At 39.0% G+C, this 10,283-nt stretch overlaps 1 long non-coding RNA gene across 1 annotated transcript; it reads right to left on the bottom strand.

Annotated features, from left to right (window-relative positions):
* Positions 1–1,786: 1,786 nt before the first annotated feature.
* Positions 1,787–7,282, bottom strand: LOC117243937. Its single transcript, XR_004496072.1, has 4 exons — positions 7,132–7,282; positions 6,944–6,975; positions 6,167–6,273; positions 1,787–2,697 (listed from the first exon to the last, which is right to left on the bottom strand). It is a non-coding gene; the product is annotated as an uncharacterized LOC117243937 (long non-coding RNA).
* Between the last annotated feature and the right edge of the window lie 3,001 nt (positions 7,283–10,283).

Here is a 10,283-nt window from a genome sequence, read left to right as displayed (position 1 = left end):
AGAATTTCCTTCTTGGATTGTACCTAGGACTAGCCAACTAAAACTACAGTATTTTACTCATCCTTCTGGAATTACTTAGTAGATTTGTAGCCTTTCTGATGTGCTCCTTTCCATACTATCTGACAAATAACCAATTCATTGCTGTAACACAGATATTCCCCTTTAGCAAGCACATTAGTGAGGTTCAGAGCAGCTTAACTTCCATAGGAGGTCAGTAAACAGGACCTGACTGCAAAGTTAGATCTTCTCTGGCCTAGACTTGTGTCTGAACAACTATTTAATTTCTTGATGACTAATTCATTAGCAGAAAAATTTTCCCTTATAGCGGTGAAATAAACCCAAAGGACACACTCATGATTTCTCTGGATTCTGCAAACCTGGTAAATATTTTCAGTATCAAGAGCCTGAGAAAGCAGACTGAGTCCAGCTCCATGGCACAAAGGTGGCAAGCCACCTGTGAACCTCAGAAGCTTCAGAGGTTCAGTTTGAAGACCTACCAAAAAGTTCAAATACTTGTACAGAGCTTATCCAAACTATCTGAAACCTCAAGAATGCAGACATGGGCCTCTTGAGAACAGATATTTTAGTTCAATTTTCATTAGTTTCTGTTTCCTCTTATGCCAGAAATGCAACAAAACCTGCCTTTGTTTTGAGTTTGGATTGTTTTCTGTTTGGGTGTTTTGGGTTTTTTCTTAATTTCGAGAGGTCTAAGTGGAGCCAGAAGCGTCACTCAGAAGCACAGATTTACGCTGAAGTAAAGTGCAGTGGGGACTTTCTAAACTCATCGAGGTTTGGTTTGAATTTCCAAGAGTGTGCATGTGCTTGTGCATGCACACATATGTGTGTAACTTATTTTTCAGTCTATTCTTGCTGGCTCATTCAGAAGGGTTACTATTACAATTAATTCCCCCACAGCCCCCAGAGATGAGAAAGTAGCCACCTGGTGCCTCAACGTGCTGCTATTTGAACATTTTTCATTAACACCCAAGAATCCAGCCAACTCAGAAATTGCTTTCAAGACTTGGTTGCCTCCACGACTGAAGGAAATTGCAGCTACCCAGCAGGCTCAGTATGCTGCTCACTCAGCTGCCTGTCTGGGAGGGAAAGCTGCTGCATGTTTAGGGAGCAATTGCCGATGCAGTTGTTAGCTCTGCTATCTCCAAGTCATACACTTTAAAGAGCCACCGAATTGGCATCATTCATTCACGCTACGTGTGTCAGGACAGGGCTCCATGGGAAGGCCTGCAATGATTGATGGAAGTAGGACCAGTGCACTACCTTTTCAGTGCATTGAGAGGGTGGGATTGCAAAATTATATCCTCTGCACAAAGCACTGTTGAACAGTGTTGAATAATTATACAGAAGATAACAGGGCTTTATTTTTCTTGGCTTACTCTAATATTTGTGGTGTTTGTCCTCCTGTCATTTCCGTCAAAATAAAGGCTGACTTAAAAAAAAAAAATCTAGAAAGAATTCCTACCTTTGGGCACTGAGATTCTCGAGAACCAAGGTTCAGAATCTATTTTAGCTTTTGCAATCCACAGGAAAAAAGAGAATGAAAATTCCTCTTCATGCTTTACAGCAAAGAAAGCCCAAGAGGTATCTGATTACCTATGACTTTTGAGAGTATTGCCCATAGATATGTGACTAGTAAATTGGCACCATAATGTTATACTACTTTCTTACATTTTTTCTTGTTTTCAATAAAATCATTCAGCAAATGTCACAACCTTTAAACCCTTTACAACTTTCAAGGGCATATGAATATGAAAAAATAAGCACAGGAAAAGTTTTAAAAACTTCTATTGTTCTGTTCAATAGATGTACAGAGCAACATTTCTCAGATTTTCTAAATAAAGCTGGTTTTAGTCACAAATTTTGAACCTAATAGCCTTAACACATTGTACAAAAATATTTGCTCAGGTTCATTGTTCACAAGCATTTTCCTTTCACCCCTCCTTCCTCCTGCCCCATACTTTCTCTCCTTAACTAAACACATAGGAAATTAACGAAGTCTATGACCTAACAAGTGGCAATTCATAAATTCATTAGATTAAAAAAGACTAGTAACATAGCAATTCCTTTAATAGGTTTCCTTCCAATCTCCAATTTACATTTCTGTCTGCCCTGGCAAAGATATTACTTCGTTAAGACTTTTTTTTTTTCTTCCCCTAAATTAGAGAAATGTTAATGACTTCTCTTATTTATTGCTTCCATATGCAAGTAGTTATCTTTCTTGCAAATGGAAATGAGACCCAAAATTGCAACAAATGGGGCCAAGCCGCTGAGTGCATATGTTCCCTTTTGGAGAAAGTACATATGCCTGATCGAATTAACTTTAACCTCCCTGTCCATTGAACAGACATCCTCTAATGTGGGGGCTTTTAAAACTGTTCTCGTTAAATTTATTTTGAATCGCTGAGAACACTCTATCACGGTTTCAGCAAATAACCTCTGATAATATTAAACACCTGGTAAGCACAGTACCCAAGGGACCCCGTGCTGCCGTGTTTGACCTGTGACCTCCGGCAGTGAAGTTCGGCCCTTGTGATCCACTTGGATGCAGACAAGAAAGCTATTCTGAAGGAAAACACCTGCTTGCGAGGGCTGACCCCAAGCCAGTGCATGGCTGAAAAAAGTCAGCTGGGTAGAAAGAGACCAGAGCCCCATGCAGGTGTTTCCTACAGCACCACACACCTAAAAAACAAGGAAAAAATAAAGGATAATGTGGGTAACAGTTAAGCACTCTCTCACCTGTTTATTTGGGTTAGTGTTACTCGAGCTTCTCCCGGTGGATGCCAAGGAAATGAAGAAGAACTTAGTGGTTCTGCATTTCTGAGGCTCCAAGGACTAAGATTTGGCCACCAGAGAACCCTATCTTGGTGGACTTCCATGAGACTTGCAGCTATAGCAAGAGACAAATCTGAAGGCCTCATCCTTTCTTTCCTACCCATAGCCTTTGCTGCAGCTTCCATGTTCAGAAAAAAAAATAAAAAATAAACAACAGTGGATGGCTTCTTCTTTGGGAGGGTCTTTTTGACTCTTATTTTCCTGTTATTGAGATGCCCTTTCAAATAATATACCTCTATTTTAAAAACGCATTTTAAATTAAGGGTTTAAAGCACCAAAACCAGAACCTCTTGTTAGGAAAGAGGAAGATGAAAAACCTTCACTTTCTGAGTTAAGGTTTTTACAGCAATTCATTTTATGCAACATGATAATGTCTCTTTTTAAGTAGAGAGGACCCTGTTTATGCAACATGATAATGTCTCTTTTTAAGTAGAGAGGACCCTACTTTCAGTCAGGTTTTTTTTTAGTCAAATGCTATATTACTTATTTTTGTCAGCAGGCATGCACAGTGACAGGGAAATGAGTGGAAAATTTTTAACCTATCTCTTTATTTCTTAAGTGAGTATCACAAAATAAGATGACAGGGATGGAAACCTAACCCTTTTGAAATTCTTGTGTTAATTTCTTCATACACTTTTCTCCAAGGCCACTGTTCCATGAGGAACCTGAATGTCTCTGAGTCACACAGCCAAGGGCTGTCAATACCCCTCCATTCACCTGATGAGAGCACCATCAGCTGGCATCAACAAAACCTTTCTACTCCCAACAGCCCCAGACCCTGTAACTCTGAGATATTAAACAGCCAATCCTGGACCATTTAAAAAGAGCTGGGTGGCAGTAGTAGAGGGAAAGGAAAATCCCTCTGCAAGAAAAATTCAGCTCTGACTTGACAGAATTCTTTTCAGCTTGGCTTTTTATAGACCTCAAATGTGAATTGCTTTCCTTCTCTCTGCCAAAGGCAGGGTTTGTATGCCTGTCTCAGATATGTAGGGGCAGTGTGCCTTGCTCAACTAGTCTCATTAATACAACTGGATAAAAAAAAAAATGAAAAAGAAAAAAGGAAGAAAGGAAGGAAAGAGAGAAAGAAAAAAAAAAGTAAGAAAGAAGGAATTATTGGCAAGCAGAACAGTACTAGCAATTTGCCTTCATCTTTTGCCCAGCATCTTGAGTCTGATAAAGACCAACATCTGAAAACAATCATTGAACCATATTAGAGTTTTTTTCCAAGTCATATCAAACTACAGTGTAATAACGAGACATTTACTCTGCAGTATTTTAGGGTTTAAACAATTTGCAATCTACTTCCAAGATGACTGAGATGGAAGCAGGAAGAACACAAGTTCTTTAAGTAACTTCCTCACTGTTCCCTAGTCATACACTGGGAACACTTGACACCCAATTGCATTCATCCTGCTGGAAGTAAATGCAAGTCATCACTTCGCATAAGGCTCCTGGTATGATTTCTGCCAGGGCTGATAACAATGTCCTATTGCTGATGAGCCTCTGTCAGTTTCATTTAGCAGTGAGAATGTCAAATTGTCAAGTGTTTTTAAGAGTGGAAGGTGAGAGACAACCAGTACCAATTTCACTTGGAGCCAGAGGGCTGAATCCCCCCCACATGTCCTCACTATACAGGGTAACTCAATGTGATGGGAGGCTGTAGCCACTGGAAAAACAGTGAAGACATTTTTTAAGATTACGCTCCTGGGAGTGTAAAAGGACAGTATCTTTGCTTATTCTTTAGAGAAACTCCAGGCTGTCTCTAACAACAGCATAAAAATTAAATTAAATCCAGACATTAGACCCGAATTTCCCTAGTCCATCTGTAAGTCCTCTGTTCTTCAGGGACTTCCTTCTGCCTGCCTGTAGCACTCCTATTGCTTTAGCTTCTCTACCATTCCCAAATAGTGGTGCACAGTCATTACCCCATACAGAAGGAAATTTGTCCTGTAAAGACTCACAATAGGTAATCAGGCTGCTTATGCTGTGCTCACACAGTAAAGCACTGACAGTGCAACCCAAGCCCTAGCAGACAAAAGCCTACTTTGCATCACTGTCTCCAGTAAGGCTTCCTAGGCTGAATGAGCAGAGGGAGTTAAATTTATCTCAGCTGCATTCCACCAAGGTCCCCTGTACTTCTTATCAACAGAGAAAGCATGGTGCCTCTGAGGTTCCTGATAATTTAAATAGCCAGAAAAACACCTCAAACAAGAGGTTTGCCTAGAAGAAATATTAAGAAGAATTTAGGCTTGGAATCTAGGACTGCTGAGAGTAACCTGCATCTTTTGGCATCTCTCTGGGAAGTCTTTCAGGCTAAGATTGGTAGGGAAGCCAGTCTTCTACAGGTCACCTTCTTAGAGTTTTACAGCCACGAGACATGTCACCTCACAGGACTGTTAGCTTGGTGGCTTTCACTAGAATATGAGCACCAAACACTCCAGAAAAATACCACCATAAAGACAGTTTTCCTCTTCATTAAATTTTGTCTTCTGGTTTAAGATCAAGTAATTAACTTTCCACACTGTCTGTTTTAATAGCTTCCTCATCTGCTCTCCTCCATCAGCTGCCTCTTCCAAACCCTCTCTGCATGAGCAGAGCACTACAGAACACAAGACATTTCACTTGATACAGTCCCAGGACTATCCTTTTATTTCCCACGTGCTGGATACCTGTTTAGTTTCACCACTGCGTCTCTTCTCATGCACATTATCCCATGGCATTGTCCACATGGCAATCTGAGTTTCCAGCTGAGAACTAATCTTAGCAGGAGCTTTTCAATAAAGTTTTATTCACTGTTTTGCAGTCTGAAATAATTACTACTGTCTCCCAATTTCTAGGTGTTAATGACAATTTTGTGAGAGGGGAAGGAGTAAATCATAAAGAGGCTGTGTTTTCTCTTTCCTTAACATCTGTCTCAAGCACTCGGCCTAAAGTGTTCTATTGAATTCAGGAAGGGTTATTTATTTATTTTAAATTGATTTTTTTTTTCCTCTTGCATTGCTCTCATGAGTGAAATAGAAAAGGAAAACAGCTGTTTGAGATAAAATCATCCTGCACAACAGACACCTGGTAATGAGACTATCCAAATTGTTAACAGTAAGGATAAAAACGAACAAAGAATTTTAGAAAATATATCTTTCTTTTGGTCTTGGGCATATGCTACCTTCTAATTAATGTAGTTAAGGCTTTTTTTCCTCACTGCAAAGGTAAATTTTTCCAAAGATGCTTAATGCAGTCATTAACGAAGCAACAGGTTTAAGAGACAGAGCTGAAGTGCAGTGAGTCATTTAGTTCGGTACAGCAAAGCTATGCTTACCTTGCTAAGGTGTTCTCTAAAGAGTTTAAAGGTGCAGCATTTCCGTATTGTGCTACACCATCTGGATCAGGCTTGGAGCAGACAATGCACAATTTCAAATACTGGTCCTATGATACTCAAGAAAGGATAAATTTATGCTAGCATAAAAGGATTCCCATAAGGATTATTTCCTCTATCATGTCCTTTAGAATATCATCCTGATTTTCTAACATTGGGGTTTCTTCTCTACTCCACCTGTAAGAAATCTTTACTTTTACAAATTAAGAACAAATGGGACACAACTACAAAGATGGTGAGACAGCCTTAATTCCACTGTTAAAACATGTTCTGAAAGAACAAACAAAAGAAAAAAATCATTGATAGACCTTGGAAAGAAAAGCAGCACCTCTCCAGTTGCTCTCTAATCAGTCCCAGGTACAGATTTATTATGGGCTAAGAAGGAAAGCAGAATTGCTTTTACTACTGCCTGCCAAATGCATAATTGTAGCTGTTTAGGAAAGAATGTTCTCCTTTCCCAGCTTGTTGGAGTGGTAAATTACTCTTTCCTTAGTTTTGTGGAAAAACACATTCTCTCTGGAAAGTAAACCTGATACTATACATACTTTGATTTTTACGCCCTTTCTATTAAACAAGTTTAGCTGAGTAATATGTGATCTGCTTTGGTACTACACATGTGTATAATAAAAAAAAAGCCTGACACAGTTCTCCACATAACATGCAGTATTTTAAATGCTGTCTTATTCAGACAACTGGTGATGAATTTTCAAAAGCTCTTACCTGCCATTCTGGAAAGGTTCACTAAAACAACCCTGAAAAGGCAAAGAGAAAAAGAAGGAAAAAGAAGCTGCATAAATTATTGTAGCCCTGGGGCAGTGTGTGAGTTTTACAGGGCTATTTATTTTGCTTTTCAATAAAAATGTGTAATAGACCCACTGGACCTATTACTTGCCCACTGGACCCATTACCTCTATTGAATAAGGGTAGCATAGCTTAAAGAGAGGGGTGATTGGCAGCCAAGCTTTCTCCAGTCCATTCAGGGCTGCAGCTCCTGCTAGCCTGTTTGCCACCTTCCCCACAGCGAGACAATGCAAAAACAGACAGAGAGGCTGCAGGAAGCCCTGGTGTTAGAGTGGCAGCAGAAAAGGACATTAGGGCCATGAAGGAAAGCAGGTGTGATCTTTTTGTTGCTCAGCCAAGCATCTTCACGAATTGAAGTTGTTTAACAGGACAGGTCTGGCCAGGCAGAGCTGCAGCTGAGACAAGACATCCTCAATTAGGAAGGAATTAATGGTAATCTGTCCTTCCTGAGGTATTGATCTAGCTAGGTGCTGAGCACCAGGACCCCAGCCTGGCCAAGCACAAAGTACAGGCTTATGTACGTGGAGTTTGGCACATACAGAAGTGCTCTCCAGCTAAATCTTTCCATGTTTTTAAAACTCTGATTACATTCTTGTCACAGTGGTCAGCACTTTTGAAGGTTAAACATATTTTACACAAATATTCAGACTTCATGCAATTGTTGATAATTAATGTCCATAAACACAAAATTTAGAAAAACCTATTTAATATGACAATTATAAACAAAATATTTCCTAATAGTTAAAGTCTCTTTGTGTTGGTGTGCATTGATACAGACACACCACCAAACTTTGCCTGTATTCTTGCCAAGCCTGATATGTGGCAGGAATGTGAAAGTATTCAGCAGTTTCCCAGGGAAGGTCCGCAGAATTACAGCATTCTTAGAAGAAACTGAATAAAAGAAAACTTACGACATCACTAGAAAAATTTCTACAAAATTTATTCCAGTCAAAATAGCTCTCACACTCCATGAATTCAGAAGGTTCGTGTGTATTTCTCCTGGGAGAAAAAGACAAAATAAATTGTAATAACATAAATTCTTAACGCAAAATGAAAAAATAGAAGGAAAAGTTGTTGGGTTTTGGGTTTTTTTCATGTTTTTTCCGTTGATTTGTTTGCGTGTTTTTTTAAAACTTATTTTTTTTTAGGTTATGTCTGGCCCATCAAGGATGCATTTACTTAAATATAATACCAAAATCTATCAAAGTGTCCATAAAAGACAGTATTATGTAATTCAACATCGACTCTTATGAAATTTTTAGTGTGTGCAGACTTCAAAAATTCCTTAGAAAAAAAAGTAGTATTCTTATTTGTGCTCTATAGTTGTGAAAACTGATGAGAAATGGTTTACTTGTCCAAGGAGATATTGCCAGTCATAGGAACTGAAGTGTTAGAGAACTGTTCCTTCAGCATATGGAGATTGCAGTTCCATTGCTGTTGCAGACTTCAACAGATATGCTTCAGTTTGCAGTGCTGAAGCCTTTCCAAAATCCCTCTGGAGCCTCAATCCCTAATTCACTGTGTTTAGAACCCACCAAGAAACTCTTGGTAGTTTTGCAAGAAGGTACCTCATATCTCGATCTGCAGAGTTGTGTCAAGCCATAATGGTGTCCTCACATCTCAGCCACTCCTCCTGCTACCTGTACCTTCCTCAGTCTGTGCTGCATCAAACAAGAACCTTACAGTGCCAGGCTTGAAGCCTTCCTAAATCCTCATTGCTGCCAACTTTGGTCTCATGTACCAAAACCAATTTCAAAGCAGTGAGGTGCACCCCTGGCCAGTACTTCTATGAAGGAAGAGTCCTCTCATACAGATCTATTTGGCCCCTTCCCTAAAAGGAGTTCTGCTCAATGCTTTTAAAGCATAAAATAAATGGCCTTGAGCTTCCAGAAATGACAAAAGGAGCTGCTAGGCTTTCTTTTGAGGCCACAGGAAACATATGGTCTTCAATTCCCATTGGAGCACATGCCCATGTAGCACACTTTTTCTACCATTTTAACTCAGCCTCTAATCCTTCTTTTTAATATATTTAGTAGTAGTAGTAGTAGTAGTAGTAGTAGTAGTAGTATTACTACTACTATTACTACTACTACTACTAAATAATAATAATAATAATAATAAAAATAATAAATAGCTCTAGAATATTGGTATATTTGCATGTTGGAACTGATATTTTGTATGATTTCACACGGGAAAGAAGAAATCTAGATTAGAAGTTTTCTAGTTTAGAATTTTCTAGATTGTTTCTGGAAAATCTGTGAACAACAACAAGTAGAAATCTGAAATGCACTTAGATATTTGCTTTCTATCTGTTTTCTTTTCAGTGCATAAAAATATCAGAGGGAGATTTCTATTTAAGTTCTAGGTAGGTTGCCAATGGTGATTTGTACTTTAATCTTTTTAATTTTTGGTTGTTTTCATCTCTATAAAAAATTATAAAGATTGGATGTAGCGTGAGCATGAAGCAGAGGATAAACTGGAATGAAATTCAGTCCCTGGGCTGGAGTCTAAAGCTGTAAAACAATCATTCCCAGCCACTGTCTTGGCCCATAAATTGGGAATGAAGCCATTGAACTTTCTATTCCTTTTTAAGGGCAGTGAGAATCACTCACATGTAGCTGCCAAACCAGAGCATTTTTTTAAAAAAATGCTGGCTCAGCCTGAACTAAATTAAACAGGTTTCTTCTAAAAGAAATGAGAAATAATAATAAAAAAAAAAAAGTGTTTGGGTCAATTGGGAACAGAACAGTTAATTTAGAGACACTGCAAATAACAGTAAATGAAACAAAGAGACAGGTCGCAGAAGGAGAGAGATGGTTCACTCCTTTTATCCAAGAGCCCAGTACTTAAAGCACCATATAAGACACAGGAGACAGGCATTCCACACCACTTGTGAGAATTGAATGTATAGCCTAACTCCCAGTTTACAGCTACTTCTACCATCTGTTAATCTCATTTTCCAAAATGAAGGATATTTTATGGAACTGCACGAGGGCCATGGGGAAGAAGGGACTCAGTGAATCAGACAATCAGACTACCAACTACATTGACTGAAAGGACCTCAAGAGTTTTCTGGGCCCACCTTCTATTCAGAGAAGGTCTATTCAAATCAGGTTGTGCAGGACAATGTCCAGTTTAATCTTGAACAACTCCAAGGACAGAGATCCCACAGATTCACTGGATAACCTCGTCCTGTGTTTGACCAACCTCATGTTTGATCAAAAAACAGTGTCTTACATCAAGAATATTTGTATTTTCA

Source organism: Parus major, chromosome 1 (genome assembly GCF_001522545.3).
Source record: "Parus major isolate Abel chromosome 1, Parus_major1.1, whole genome shotgun sequence".
In the NCBI taxonomy this organism is placed as follows: domain Eukaryota; kingdom Metazoa; phylum Chordata; class Aves; order Passeriformes; family Paridae; genus Parus; species Parus major.
Note: the sequence above shows the minus strand (reverse complement) of the source record. Positions and strands in the feature narration are given on the sequence as shown.